This window comes from Bidens hawaiensis, unplaced genomic scaffold (genome assembly GCF_021521415.1).
Source record: "Bidens hawaiensis isolate Kalapana, Puna unplaced genomic scaffold, B.hawaiensis_p1.1 tig00016460_1, whole genome shotgun sequence".
NCBI lineage: Eukaryota > Viridiplantae > Streptophyta > Magnoliopsida > Asterales > Asteraceae > Bidens > Bidens hawaiensis.
In genome coordinates this window covers 212202-228587 of record NW_027492508.1, presented here as the reverse complement: position 1 = coordinate 228587, position 16386 = coordinate 212202, and the positions used below count along the sequence as shown (strand labels likewise).

Below are 16386 nucleotides of genomic sequence, written 5' to 3'. Positions count from 1 at the left end.
TACCGTTGTCACAACCACCGCCACCTTCCCCCGCCTTTTTCAGCACCCTGCCACCATCATTGCCACCACTAGCCGCCCTTAAAAAGTATAATAAATGAGGCCATTTTGATATATATATTTTTTTCTTAAAACCGACATATTTTAAGTCGAGCCCAATTTTATTACGGCTCGTTTTAACCCAAACCAAATTAATATTTTTGAAAACGAACGCTTTGACCAGAGCTTAGTTTGACCCTCTATTTGACCCACCCGTCGTTGCAATGTAATAAAGCCTTAGAGAAATCAAATTCAAAATAAACAAATTTGAATATCAAAGTCCAGATTCTTCTAGAGGTCGAGCTGAAGAAGAATCGTAAACCACAAAAATGGTCACACTTGAATATTGACAAAATTAACATGTCAACAGATTCAAACAAATACAGCTGGACTGTATATTCTTTCATTATTTTCCTTCTAGAATTCAATTTCCCCATAATAGTCAACTTTGTCATCTTTCCACAATCCAAGCTGCAAAACTCATATTTGGTTTATTGAAAGAAACTTGTGGACAATAATAAATTGAAATTCCCAAACTACCCTTCTAAGGTCAACCAGCCCAACCCAAAAAAAAAAAACCTCTTATTTCATAGAGGATTAAAGTGAGATGTGAAGATACAAAAGAAGTTGCTAACATTAGTACATTCTACACTAATATAATATTAATCAAAATACACGATTTATCGCGCATATAAAAGTTACTTAGGAATAATATTCACTTTGCACCAATGATTTGAGAAACATACATTGTAATTGCTTGAACAGCAGATTGTTCTGCTTCTTCTTGAGTGATTCCCGCCAGCTCAAGATTCTTCTTCCCGATTTTAATCGAGTGATCGCCATTTTCAACAACATGCAGTTTACTCGAAGCTTTCATTTTCTTTCTAACCGCTTCTATTGACTCCAATGAACACAGCCCATCTTTGGAACCCTTCATTAACCAACACAAGAATAGTTAGTTAGCCGAAGTTTGTTTTTACATTTTTTTTAATTACATATCGCGTGATTAAACTTTTACCTGTACAAAAATGGTAGGAATGGTAAGTTGTAAAAGGGGTTCATCTCTAATGGTTCCTTTTGGTCCCTGAAAAATGATTTAGTGGATCAAATATTCATGATACGTGACCTCCAAACATGACTTAGTTACAACAATATTGCAGTTAATCACGAATTAGGAGAGATTTTCAGTTATAAAGTTCATTACATGAAAGAGTTGGAAATTCGTATTCGGGGTAACTAGGTAAAGGCATGTGGGCTAGAAAATCGCCCAACTTAAAATAAATGTAACTTTCCAGTCTAGAGTTACGAAGCCCACAGGAAATGAGCAAAAATGTCTTGACGAGTTGGATGTTCTGACAAAAGGTTATGGTGTAAACGAACAAAGCCGCTTGTGAGCTACTCTAGATCAGTACTCTACAAGCTTGAGCTTGATCCGAGCATAAATGAACATAAGCCAAAAGTAAGCATCTTTAATAAACAAGCCCGGGCTTCACTTATCAAGCTCGAGTAGGCTCGCGAACATAAACGAGAATGCTATTTATATCATACTTATTAAATGCTTTATGTACATAATAATTGTTATTATAAATATAATTTTATAATAAAAATAACTCAATATATAATATGTTTTTTATTATAAACATATAAAAAGAGAGAAAAATAATAAAAAATAAACGAGCTGAGACCAAGCTTGAAAAACTATTCACGAGAAAGCTTGAGCATAGATGAGCTTAGGCTCCGCGGAACTTGTTTACACCCCTAGTCCCCTATCTAAAGGCCCGATTTTTTTCATTGACTTTACCGAATTTAGCAATTTTTTTCCTTTTTAATTTTAAAAAAACACATGAATCTTTAAAGTTATACTTCACGAGTTTATTTATGCAGTTAATTTAAATCATAGGTTGTCAATTTTGAATACCCCAAGATTTAGCCAAATCTTCATATAAGTTATTAACTTTTCATCTAAAAGTATTCTTTTATTTTCTATGTATCCGCTCTGCATCACAAAGTTCAAACAATAATATGTACCACGTCACAATAAACAAACCTTAAGGGGGTACCCGAAGCAAACTACAGCAGAAGCCCGAATTTCGTTCTCAGCAGCCACCATACAACTTACTCTGCATATAACAGTAAAAAACCATTAGTACCCCTCGTTACAGATTTATGAACCGTTAAAATCACTAATTCAGTAATCTTAACCTTGAACCCATGGACTTTCCAGCCAAAATTAGAGGATTTTTGGGTACTTTGCAGCAATCGTTTTGGCAATATCCGAGTGAAACTCAACCAATTTTTCGGCTTTGGGAGGTGGTTTTCTTTTAGAAATGTCTGCAAGCAGTCAATATTATTATTAGTAGCTAAAAACAATATATGTTCATACTTCATACCAAGTATGTGAAAACAGGTTAAATATATAGACAACAGTGGCATGCATACAGAACCAAAACAGCCATAAATTCATTTCTTATTTCAGGAACTCACATGGGTAGTCAAAAGTTACAACTTCAACTACATTTAGTGAATCAGCCAACAAGCTCTTCCATCTACATAACCAAAAAACCAAAAACTTAAGTAGTGTAATCGTAGAGGGTTCTCTTGTACCGAGCCTTGCAACTCGCCCATTAGAGTTGGCCCAACCCCCCTATAATAGTGAAAATTTTCTCCCTTTAACATGTAATAATCTAGGGTTGTTCAAATTCAGATATCCGGAGATTCTGGTATCTGAATTTCCTATAGTGAACTTCAATATCCGAAATTTCGCATTCAGATATCCAAACGGAATCCAGAGTTTCAAAAATGATAACTATTATTTAATAAATTTTAAAAAGAAACTATTAAGAATATTAAATAATATATATTTCAAATATCCGAAATATCCAAAAATTATGTGAATTTCAATATCTGAAATTTCGGATTTGCATATTCAAACGGGCTCCCGAGTTTCAAAAAAATAATTATTAGATAATAAATTCTAAAAAAATCATGTCAAATATTCGAAATATCCAAAATTTATCCGAAATATCCGAAAACTAATCCGACACATTGGAATTTTTGGATATTTCGGATTAGGAATTTTGAATAATTTAGGTTCCGTTTCGGATTTGGAATTTTTTAATGTAATATGTTTTACTTTTACCTAAACTCCTAAAGTTCAATTGAGGCCTAATGACATATTTTACTTTTACTGACCCAACCCAGATTGGGAATTACAGTATTTTAGGTATGATTTCGATATTCTAGGGTTATTTCAAAACACATATCAAACTATCAAAGCAAGAATTGGTAACGATATATTTAATGCATTAGAAACATAAAAATGTCCACTTCAACAAACAAAAACATAACAGTAAAAAGAGAGATGTGGTTAAAATAATAATCTGACCTAATCATCCACTCCGAAGATGAAGGAGCACCGGCGCCGTGAGCGAATACCACCACCGGTGAATTATTATTATTATTATTACGACCTAACTTCATGGCCGATCTGGTGACCATCGAAGACCGTTTTTGTACTGGTTGACTGGTTTCAATATCCGCCGTTCGCCGGCGTTTCGGAGGCATTTTTTTCCGGTGACGAAACCTAGGTGTGTGATGTGTCAACTGTCAATGTCAAGTGTCAATTCAATGGCATTTTCGCGCCAAATGACATTCACTGGGTGTCACATTGGGCTTACTTGACTATGAAATTAAGGCCCATTAAAAATACGTGTCTTCAAAATGTGTTAAAAGCAAAGGTTTACAAACCGAGTATTTTCAAGAACCGGAACCGGGTATAAAGCGGTTTTGGGTATGGTCAACAAAAGTCAAAATCGGGTCGAGTAGAAACCAATTCCGGATATTTGGGTATTTGTTCGAGTTTTCAGGTTTTTTTGGGTTTCGGATAGGGTCGTGTTTTGACCGGGTATTTTCGGTTCCGGGTACGGCTTTGGGAGAAATCCTACACCAGGTCCTATCTGCCGGTCGGTTACGGGGTATACCAGATCGAGTCCAGAATTTGTGCACCTCTAATTAAAAGCATATAAACTATATGTATGCATCTATCTTTGTTATCTATTTATAAAATTTTTAAAGCTTAAAGTTTAATGAATATTGATTCTTTAATATAGAGGTCGGTTATTCATTATTTTCATAAATATTTGTGAGTGTTTAAGAAAAGATAAAACAATAAAATAAATGTTTGTGAGTAGATAAGAGACGTAGAACCCGATATGGTAGGTTAAAATATAGAGATAGTTTAGAGACAATGTGATATTTAGCTAAACTACAGAGATGGAGAAGTTGGGTGTATATCTCAAGGGTTTGTTTGGTATGAGATAATGAAATAGATAAAGAAATGAAATAAATTATTGCAATTCTTTTGTCTTGTTTAGTTAATCTATGATAATGAAATAAATCATTATTTTATATTATTTAGTAGGCAAAAAAGACGTAAAAATAAAATACTCTTTACTCAAAATAAAAAAATTCCACAAAAAAAAAATGTAATGGCGGTGACGAATGAGGTGGCAAGAGTGGTGGCGGTGGCGGCGGTAGCAGCAACAATGTGATGGTGGTGCTAGCTATGGCAATGGTGGTAGTTGCAACCTATGAAGCACGGGGACGGCACTGATGATGTAGCACCCGTCCTGGGGACGGTTTGGGGACAGAATTGTGACGGAAACGCGTTGGAAACGTTTCCTAAACGAATCCGGTTAATGGGGGCTGATCCAAAATCGTTTTACAGACGTTTCATTAGCACCATATGCGCTGCAGAGTACTAGACAACCATATGACGAACTTGTAGTAACTTCCGGCGGAGATTCCGGTGCCGGAGCTGTAGGAAGAAGGAAGAAGGAGATGGAGGCTGACTTGGTGAATAAGAGCGGCTTCCCTTTCCTTTCATTTTCTTTCCTTGGTTAAAAAACTCAAGAACAGGGCGTTAATAATTTTTAGGTTTAAACAAGTTTAGTTTTTTTAACATTTAACCCCTTTATTTTTCACTTGTTTGTATATAACCCCTAAAACTTTTAAACTTTTATATAAAAAGTGTTTTTTTTCCAATCTAGTCACTATAGGTTATTATATTTCATTTGTAACCTTAGGTTTTAAATTAACGTATACAATTCATAGAAAATATATATCTATTTTGGAATTTCTTTAATATATTTCTACTTTTTATATTTTATCTATTGTCGTACCTTTGTCGTACCCGTATCTTGGAATTTTGATTTTGCCGTTTCCCGTACCCGTAACGTCTCCGTTTCCGGGTCCCGTACCTGTTCCTGTGCTACTTAGGTTGCAACAACAGTGTTGGCGAAGGTGCAATGGTGGCGTTGAGTAAGTATGTTGAAAGAGAGAATTGAATGAAAAAAGGTACGAATAAATGGTTTTGATGTGTTTAAAAAAAATGTGATTCCTTAATTGATAATTCTATTCATTGACCACGCTCCCTTTTCTATTCTATCACAATAATCAATTCCATTTCGTTTGTCATTTATGCGTATAAAACGCTACATAAGAGGGTGAAAAGAAGGGGGGGGGGGGGGGGGGTAAATGCAAATGAATTAAAAAAGGTCAAAAAGAGTAAAAAAATGTTGTGAACAGAGCCGACTATGAGGCAGTGCTGGGTGCAGTCCGACAATCTGATAGACCCGAATTTTATTTTATTTTTTTTCAATTATATATATATATATATATATATATATTTGATGTATTCTTAATGTTTAAACTCAATTACTTAAATAATTTAAGTTTTAAATTTTTTTCGTCTTTGCCTCAATTTTTTTCGCCATTCTTTGAGACGACCCTGGTTGTGAATCAATGCGAAAACAGTAAAAATTTTGATTTATAAAAAATAATGTTTAAAATTTAATAAAGAAAAAACTATACTATTTCTGAATTATTTTTGAATTAGTTATATGGTTAATCTCAATCATTAAGGTTGTTCACATGTTAAACCAAATTTAGAGAGGTTGTACTCGCACTCGACTTGTTTACAAACCGAACATAATCGTAGTGTCGCCAAAAAAATAACCATGAGACAAGAACATGCTCGATAGATATGCATGGTTGGTGTCACAAAGAATATTTTAAATGTTAAGTAATTTTTTTTTGCATTATGTTATTATTTTTTGTTTATGTTTTTTTCTATTCTCTCTTTAAATGTGTTCACGTCGCGAATATAAATGATACTGTCCGGGTTTTACCAACGACAGTTTTTGTCTTTTCTTTTTACCTTTTGTTTTTTCTTTACTTTTAAATATGTCAATATGGCGAGTTTAATATTTAGGTTTAGTTCCAACTTCAAAGTATCGTAATGGATGTCATAGATACCAACCAAATTCTCGTTGAAATATCGCCGCAAAGTGCGGGTTTGGGCAACAACTGGGTTTTACCTACCCAAATAAACGTCGTTTTGAGTATATAATTTTTTTTATCATAAATTGTGTGAGTGCCACTATTTTTTTCGTCTAAAATATGTTAATTTATTGAATTTATTGTTTGGGGTTAGTTCTGTTGCTATTACAAATGTTAACTGTTATGAACATAGATTCGATCAAATTCGTGTCAGCTTGTCAGCGCAATGCCATGTTTCACCAACCAATAAGCGTTACTTTGAATATGTTAGGTTTCTTTTATTATATGTTATACGTTTGTTGCTACTTTTTCTGTTTTTTTTTTTATTTTTGTATTTTGGCTTTAATGCAATAGTCATAACAAATCTAATTGATACCAACCTTATTCGGTCGCCTTGATTATAATCTTTACGTGTGTTGATAATGTTTTGATTGAGTGTTTACATAATTATCTTTTAAATTTAATGTTGGTGTCGTAACGAGGTAACCGATATTTATAGGGTTTGCTACCTAGTTAATTCTAACTTTTGAGGTGTTTTATCAAACATTTTTGGTTGATAATATTCCTCCATATTATTATCGGTGTTCCTTCAAAACAAGTATACACTAGAATATAATACAAGTCATGTAAATTTCTTATTGAAGAAAGTACTACAGACTAACGACTACTCCACTTGTTATAATATTTTGTAAGTTTCAAAAGCGGTCTCTATCAATTGAATTCGTTAGACAAATCCGTCTCTATTAATTAAATTCGTTAAGAGGAGCTTTAAATATTTTCAGAAAAGTTAGTGGTCCCAAGAATGCAAAGTTAGTGGTCGTTACGCATTATATATATAGTAAAGATTTCATATGGTCTTTTTCATCCCTCTAGTACCTTCCTTTTTCTTGTACGTATTGAAAATAATACAAGAATCGGATTCGTGTATCTTATTATTATATTAGCGTGTCCGTAAAATGTCCCCATATTAAATGGTAGGTGAGTAATATTGAATAGACGAGCACAATTTTACAAGAGTCATTATTGTTTTCCTTTGTAAAATCAGACATATTATGCCTAGCAATGTGATAATGGTTATTAAAAGCTTGCAATCATATAAAAGTAGTAGTCGTTGGGCACAATTTGACCAAAACAAGCCCTTCGTTGTAATGATGATCAAGTTAAAAACTCCTAATATGCGATATGTAGTTGTATTGCTTCTTACATTGGATATATAATAATAAACTCTGTAGAGCTCAAAATGTTACCTTTTAGTAAGGGGAAAAAATTCTAAATTTATTATAGAAAAACACATGTGGTGATTTTATACTATAGTAATTACATTGTATAATATAATAGTTGTTAGATTTGCATTATAACTTATATATTTTTGATTTGTGGAATGTTATTGTTATGGTTTCATTTTTAAACATCACAAAAACAGAAAACCATGAAACTATCTATTTATTTTTTTGGAGTAGAAATGCAGAATCATACTTATTCCAATATACTATTACTCACATATAATAAGCACGAATTACACGAGTATAAACATTAGATACTCACAAGTCGAATCCCATACGCGTATAACTAGAGATGTGCATATCTCAAAAGAACACAAGAATACAAATCACGCCGGTTAATATGGAAATATATTGAAAAAAGTCATATTTAGGGACATCCGAGTCTAAAAGGCATGTTTTATATGAACCACATATATGTTAATACGAGAGACAAAATGTCCATTTTAAAAGCCGTCATTCTAAAAAAATAACATACACAAATCTAAAAAACGTATTTGAATATAATTTGCGTATTAAATTAATAGTAGACCGACAACCATTTTATTTTAGTCTAACCAAATCATTTTACACATAGCAACTTGTAAATATTATACCACGTAGCAATGACTAATTGACTTGTTATAATCTTTCTAAGTTTTTAAAACGGCCCGTGTCAAATAAATGGGTTAGACTTTTCATTTAAGTTTTAGGTATTACAAATTAAAAAGTTAGTAGTCCCAAGAAAGCTAAGTTAGTGATTCCCATGCTTTAATAAAGCTCAAAATACTCTATCATAAGTCATATTCGTCTATAGTACCCTAGTTGTTTTCATATTTACATATAAAAAAAATCGTGTATCAATGCATCATACATCCATAATATTATATTTATATGTATGTAAAACGTAATCTAGTCTTCAAATGTTATACGGTAGATGAGTAATAGTGGATAAACGAACATGATTTTACACGAGTTATTTTAATAAAATCCCAAATATTATGCATAGAAATGTGATATGATTATTAAAAACATGCAAGAGTAATTATATTTTTATAACCTTTTGATATACAAAAAATTAAAAGTAACACGCATTTGTAATTTTTTTAAAATAATAATAATTATTTATTATTCGAAAGTTTCGTAGAGAAGGATAGCACCGCCATAACGTCATTAACATTTTACAGTTTTTGTCGCTTACTGATAATCTCCACATTTCAGCTGGTACGTGTGCCACACTCAACACTAGCCAGCCAGCCAGCAAACATGAGCAGAGTAGTGATCAATACCGGTTCTCGGTTAATATCCATTTCTCATTTTAATAATTTTAGTTATAAAGTTTAGCATCAGCTTTTCCGTCTTATTATTCTATCCTTCTTGTCTAGGTATACTTTCTCTCTCTCGTTAATCAATATCCTAATCGATTATTATTCGTTAATTTGCGGTTTTGAGTTTACGATTGTAGCGAGCATGGCTGAAGTAGTGATCAATCCGGTGCATGTGACCGGTTTAGTGGATACTTTCGGCATTTCCGGCATTGTTGATCGATTACTTGCGTGCGTTACCAGTGGCACGAGAAATAACGGGAAGATATGCGGTCTATGTCTTCTTCTTTCCAGGTGTCTGCTTTGTTTACGGTTCTATTGATGTGTGTTTTGAACTTTGGAGGTAGAAATTAGGTTATTTCAGGATGAAATTGGAGCGTGTTTGTTTGCTAGTGGTTTTAAGTTTGTAATATTTGGGGAAATATGTATGTGCATTTTGTTAGTTTGTTACTCGTTCATGTTTTACGCGTGTTTTGTGATCAGTTGTAACAGATCAATTATTGTTACTGATTTGTTATTAAGCTTAATGCTCGGTTGCACATGGTTTATTTGTGCTTCGATTTCACACACTCGTACTCGCTAAATTTCTTTAGGAGATTTTGCGTCTGAATTTGGAAATTGTGTATTAAGATTGAGATTTGAGAAGTTGAAGTAAATCGTTTCAAGTCCGGTGTAATTAATGCTCATTTCTATTTGAGAAATGAAATTGGAGCATGTTTGTTTGCTAATGGTTTTAAGGTATAATTTAATGTAAGAAATAGGTTATTCATTAAGCTGTTAGGATTTTGATATCAAGTTAACAACCATCAATGAGTTTATTTATTATCACCTAAACTTTACATTTACATCCTAATTTTGTATAAAACCATAGGTAATTTGTTACTGATTAGATATACATTGTCTGTTACAGAGCTATTGACGATGCGGTTAGTAATAATGAAATTCCACAGAGAGCTTTGGAGTTACCTCTTTTACTGAAGCAGGTAATTTGCCCTGTCTTTGTAACTCCAAATTGAGAGTTAAAAGCATATTTAAACATGATGTGATGTAACCCGTTAAGTTTGGTTCATTAACATTGTAATCTAGAGTTAGGGCTGTTCAGAAAACTAGTAGCTCGCTCGAATAAATCTAGCTAAAAAAACTTGATTTCAAACAACCTGAGCCAAGCGGGCTCATTTTTGTAACCAAGCCAAAGTTCGGCTCGACTCGTTGGCTCGATCTTAAGCTCGTTTAACTTCGAGCTCATGCTCAAGCTGAGCCGAGCTGCCTCATTTAGTTTCGAGGTCGAGCTCGAACTCACGTCGGCTCGACTCGTTTACATCCCTATCTAGAGTTACTAAATTATTTTATTTTATATATCTTTTAAAGTACAAAGTATGTACTGTTATCCTGTATATGCGTCAGTTACATCAAGTTAATAGTTGTTAGATAATGTAACTAGGATTGTATACATACTTTTTTATGTAACGTGTTTGTGATTACTATGGAATTCTCAATATGTATATCATGCATTAAGTTTCTAGTACTTAATGTCATGTGACACAAAATACTTACACCGTTACGTGCTTAGCTACATCAATGGATTAATGATGAAGACTTGTTAACAGCTTTCATGGTGCTCATGATTTCTATAAAGGTACACTCTTGTATTTCAATTATCATTCTGAGGGTTTATAAGTTTTTGATTTATATTTGTATCTTTTTGAGGAAGTTTTTCATCTTGTTACCTTACTTTTAACAGGGTGCATGTAGAAATGGATGGTTCAGTAAGAAGGATAATGAAGAACTTCATACTCTTTGCACTGAGGTTTGTAAATTGTTTTTTAGGACTTTTATTTGTTGGCATTGTGATCTCTTGCATTTTTGTAGCAAATTCTCTTACTAAGACGATTGTGTTGTGATTGTAGATAGTAACAAGTTTCTCTGGTGTTGGAGATTTGAACTCTGGAGAGAGCACAGTTAATCACAGCATCTCAACAGTATTGGCAAGGTGTTTTTAGTATTTGGAATTTGGATTATTGTGTTTGAATTTGTATAATTAATCTGTTGGCTTCTTTTATATCCCTTTAGGTTCTATCCAAGAATGAAGATGGGTGAAATTTTCACATTTATTGAGGCACCGGTAATAGTGTTCAGTTTTCTCTTAAGTAATATTATGTTAAATATCTATGCACTAATCATCGTTTTGTCTATAATGTAGCCGGGTTACGGTACATTCGTTAAAGATTTCCATATTACAAAGAATGCAAAATCTCCTGGTGAAGAAGTAGTAAGATTTCCATATTATAACTTGAAATATGCCAAAAGTGTTTGCGTTGTCATGTATTCTGATTAAATATATTATTATTTCTGTTTCTAATTTCGCTACAGTATTTGTTTGTTGCTCAAACAGATAACACAGAGACATCATCATGCATCACAACTCCTCAGTTAGTCAGGTATACATATCTTTTAATCCATTATACATTTTTCTTACATTAAAGTGGTCTGACCCGTAATTGTTTCTGTTCAATATCTAGCTTTTTGTTGAATGGGAAAGCAGTTGTTAAGAGAACTGGTATTTACAAGGTTTGTATACACTGATTCATGGGTTTTCCTGCTACAAGTGGCAAAGCGACTGCGTTGTGTGAATACTTTAACACGTTTTATTTCTATCAGGATCCTGGACCACAGATTCCAACAGATATAACAGATCTGGTTAGGTATGGAACAACAAATCTTCTTCAAGCGGTGGGCCAGTTCAATGGTATGATATCCTACACATGCACTTTGTTTCCAACATACTTTTTGATTCTATGTGTTAAATTATCGCTAACTTTATATGTAGGGAAATATATCATAGTTGTTGCCTTGATGAGTATGATCACAAATCCAAGCTGCCCTGCCCTTCAAGATTATGTGCCACCTGTCGCTGCTGCACCTGGTTTAGGTATACTCATGTTATGTATGAGAAAATAACATATTCTTGTTTGATGCTCTTATCTATATGTTTTTGGTTGTTTTTTACATGATAGAGAACAATATAGTTGAAGGACCATCTAGAATTTCACTAAATTGTCCCATAAGGTATGCACCAGACTTGCTTTTAAAGCTATTAATTTCTAAATTCTTAGCATTCATTTCGATTTCTTTTGATCTTCACTTATTTATCATGTCTTTGGATCTGGGCTCTCTTATTTATACAGCTTCAAACGGATCACAACACCTGTCAAAGGTCATTTATGCAAGCATCTTCAGGTGAGCCTCCATTTTGCATTACTTATGGGATACATGGTTTGGTTCATTTAAGGATGCCTTTACCTTAAATGCATAAAAATGTAACCAACTTTGGTCAATTTAACCAACTTGTTTTACCCTACAAACATCATAGTTCTAAAAATATAATTCAAGGCAACTTTGACACATGTTGGTAACTTTGATCATGTTGACCTTTTTCTGATTTGGTGCTTGGTTTGGTATAGTTGATATCTTATCCTATGTTTTGTTGCAGTGTTTTGATTATGAAACCTATGTGGACATAAACTCAAGAAGGCCATCATGGCGTTGTCCCCATTGTAGTCAATCTGTATGCTTCACCGATATCCAAATTGACCAGAAAATGGCTAAGGCAAGTAACCTACAAATACTACAACTGATTTTCTTTACCTGCATTTTGAAAGCTTCCCGTTTGTCCTTAGGTTTTGAAAGAAGTAGATGTTAGTATTACACATGTGAAATTCTCTGCTGATGACTCTTGGAAAGATGTTAACGACTGTGATGATCATGCGGATAAACAACAAGATAAGTCACTTCCACACCAAGAATCTAATCCCTTTTCAGACAAGGGTAAAGAAATTATGGATCTTACAGAAGGAGGTAATGATATTGATGCCCATCAAGAAATTGATAAAAAACCTTCTCTAGCTCAGTTGCAAGCCCAACTTACTCCCAGTGATCAAATTCCCAGCCTTTTAAACATGAACCCTGTTCATACAAATACTTCACCTCATATTGAGAATCCGTTTTCAAGGCAGACACATGAAAGCGGGACATCAGATACCAGATCAAATGTTGCTGTTTCTAAGGGTCAAACTGTGATTTATGGTACCAACAATATGCAGTTACCAACACATGGAATCTGGACATCCAGGAATCCTAATTTGCAGGGTCAAAGTCAAAGTCAAATTCCTGCTTCTAGTATGCAGTTTCAACAGAACTGCATGAACAATATTAGTAATGATTATGGTCAGAGGTACACGGCACCTGGCAGACATGTCACAAGAATTCCAAATGCTGTTCAAGTACCTACAGCTCAGACTCCTGCAGGAATGGTTAATGCGTACAGTCGTAGCTTCAAATTCTTCAAGGTTCGAGAACATGGGCTCACAGGTACAATATAGTACCCCACCTTCATAGTTTGTATTAATTTGTTTTTTCTAGATTTGCAAAATTACCGGGTTAGATATTTGGTCAATATGGGCCTGGTCGAGCCATATCCTTATTTGTAGTTGTAACACTTTCTTTCTTTCTTTGTAGAATTGGGTTCATCACGGTCTTGCAAATGTTTCAAGTCGACCAGCTCAACAATTGGGTGCTCACTCAGGTCCATTTCATCAATCAACTGGTCATCAATTCAACTCTTACGAACACCAGTCGGTCAACCATACAATGCCAAATCCTTCTGTTGTGAGTCCCGCAATCAATCAAGTAAGCAATCAACAAGCCCACAGATATGTAGGTCCCACAACCAGTTTCATAAGCAACCAACAAGCCCAAAACTATGTAGGTCCCACGACTGGTTCCATGAGCAACCAACAAGGCCAGCACTATATACGTCCCACGCATGGTTCCATAAGCAACCAACAAGCCCAAAATTATGTAGGTTCCACGACCAGTTCCATGAGCAACCAACAAGGCCAGCACTATGTTCGTCCCACAAATGGTTCCAAAAGTAACCAACAAACCCAAAATTACGTAGGTCCCACGACCGGTTCCATGAGCAACCAACAAGGCCAGTACTATGGATGCCCCACAAACGGTTCCATAAGCAACCAACAAACCCACCACTACGCCAATGACACTGCTCCACAAGCTTTCCATCTCAATGGCTGGACACCACCCACTCCCACTCCACTCCCGATCTCATTTTCATCTATGCCAGTGATATCATCAGAAGAGCAAAGAGGTACTAGTTTAAAACACTATTATATTATCATCACACTAATGATCTAATTTTAGTGTACTCAGTTAGGAGTCTTAAAATAGTCTTTTGGTGACTTGAAACTCGTTTGACCTGTTCCCAATTTAGCTAACTTTGTGAAGTTTGCCTATATGACATCCCAGCTAAAAGACTTATTTACCCTTTACATGTTAAAATTGCCACATGACAATCACTAATTTGAAACATTTGTATTTTGTGCACCTCATGTCTAGGTGTTGGTCAGGCTTTTACTACCCAACAGGGTTCAGGTTCAGCTAATGATCAAAACTGGCGACCAGTTGGTCGCATGCGTGGAAGTTTGGGGGATCGGGCTTATTCAGACACTTATAGTCAGTCCATAATTTATCCAGTACAACCGGTCCAAGCGGCTGTTGGCCCACCCGCTTTGAACACTCCTAAACCTTTTCTACCAGCCCAATTGCAAGTCCTGGTGGCAAATAACATAACTGCTAATGGTTTACAAGAAGGTACAAATGGTTCAGTAATCGATGGGATGAGTGGTGGTGCCTGATAAGTATGGAAGAAAATGGGTATATTATTATATAGAGTAATATAGAAAGCATAGCTAATTTTGCATTTATCTATCTATCTATCTGGCTGTGCAACTGCCTGCATCTAATTTTGTATACTCTCTCAAACTGTTCCAAGCCTTTTGGAATAGTTGCTATTGGGTCCCACCACGTCATCTGCGAATATATATAGACATATTACTAATGAGAATATATAATATATATTGACATATTATTACTGATTCTTCTTTTCTTGTTCCTCTTGATAACAAAATCTTGAATTTCCAACAGTTAACTTTCACTATGTATATATTTATATGAGAACAGTAAGTCTATAATAGTTCAATCAACAATTATAAATTTTAAACATTCAACTAAAAGGGCTTATTCATTTGGTTGAAAAACACCTTATTTACACCTAGGATGCCCATAGATTTCCCATATGTGTCCAAAACAGGTCATACTCATGGCCTAATGATATTTTGTTTTGTAGCTTAACAAAGCAAATTAGCTAGAAATTTAAAAAGTAGAGTATTATTATAAAAAAATAAAAAGATGACAACTCACAAAATTTTGAAACAAACTTGTTTTAGGTGAATGCTATGGCCTATGAGCTATTTGGAAAGCACAACTTGCATGCCTATGCCTTGCTCGAATACAAAGACCATATCTTCACCTTTAGATTTTTACCCCATGAAGATTCCAAAAGAACATTTGAAAACGAGTCGACTATAGATACAAGTGTCATTGTTTTATATGTTGGTAGAAAATAAATATAAATGTTTGTACGCGGAGTTGGTATATTATTTGTTTTGACATATAATTGTTGATGTGTGACTTTTTTCAAAGTCGTCGCTAATAGATAGTAAAAGCTTCAACTAAAAGAATATTTGCTAAATGTTAAGCAAATTTAACGTCAAATTTAATCACTCTAAAATCTAAACCTCTAAATAAGAAAATATATTGTTATACAAACATTAAAAGCATATATTCAAAATCATATATTCATATATGAGGTGGTCAGATTTTTAAAATCCTTACATTAAAGTATTTAACAATATGTAAATAATTCAGTCATGCACAAAGATAGATTCACATTGATAGAAGGGTGGGCCGAGCGTAACCCTAATTTGTAATGTAATAAATAGCCTAATATTCTCGTCTTAGTCTAAATGTCCATCCTTAAAGTTGTAATACTAATTGGTTTATTTTGATTTTTGAATGCATCGTGCCATCGAGAATCAACTTCTGCCTCCTAGGTACTGTTTCGACTTCTAATATTCTGCATCCCATACCAACGTGTTGCCCCCTATCGCACCATCCGTATCGTGCACCTCGTATTGTATCCACAGTACAAAATTTTTTTATATCCGCCTCTGAAATTTTTTTTGTATCCACCTCTGAATGTACTAGAAAAACTTTAAAATTTCAAATCATTTCATGGCTAATCATCTTTATTTGAAGACAATTGCATGGTGACTTATGCGTTTTGATTATGAGATAAGAACAAGTGATGGATGTCAACCACCCTGTTAGGTTAATATTCGAGCTAGGAATGTCAAACATATGGATTTAAGATGCTTATTATATTCTTTGTAATTTGTATCAGAATATATAAATGAAAGATTTGTTATCTCCTTATTCATCTCAAAGGGCAGCCTACTTGATCTGCTAGTAACTATACATCAATAATGATGGAGGGGTGTTTTTAAATTAAA

General features: G+C 34.1%; 2 pseudogenes across 2 annotated transcripts; one reads left to right on the top strand and one right to left on the bottom strand.

Moving 5' to 3' along the window:
• Positions 1 to 238: 238 nt before the first annotated feature.
• LOC143551510 (uncharacterized) lies at positions 239 to 3599 on the bottom strand (annotated as a pseudogene). The gene is made up of 6 exons (XR_013138513.1): positions 3422 to 3599; positions 2521 to 2582; positions 2239 to 2367; positions 2084 to 2156; positions 1055 to 1120; positions 239 to 967 (listed from the first exon to the last, which is right to left on the bottom strand). The product of XR_013138513.1 is annotated as an uncharacterized LOC143551510 (transcript).
• Positions 3600 to 8956: 5357 nt separating this feature from the next.
• Positions 8957 to 14709, top strand: LOC143551523 (uncharacterized; annotated as a pseudogene). Its single transcript, XR_013138519.1, has 17 exons — positions 8957 to 9253; positions 9870 to 9942; positions 10530 to 10595; positions 10701 to 10766; positions 10867 to 10949; positions 11030 to 11081; positions 11160 to 11228; positions 11330 to 11397; positions 11479 to 11527; positions 11618 to 11705; positions 11787 to 11888; positions 11974 to 12025; positions 12145 to 12196; positions 12450 to 12566; positions 12637 to 13327; positions 13475 to 14123; positions 14372 to 14709. The product of XR_013138519.1 is annotated as an uncharacterized LOC143551523 (transcript).
• The last annotated feature ends 1677 nt before the right edge of the window (positions 14710 to 16386 follow it).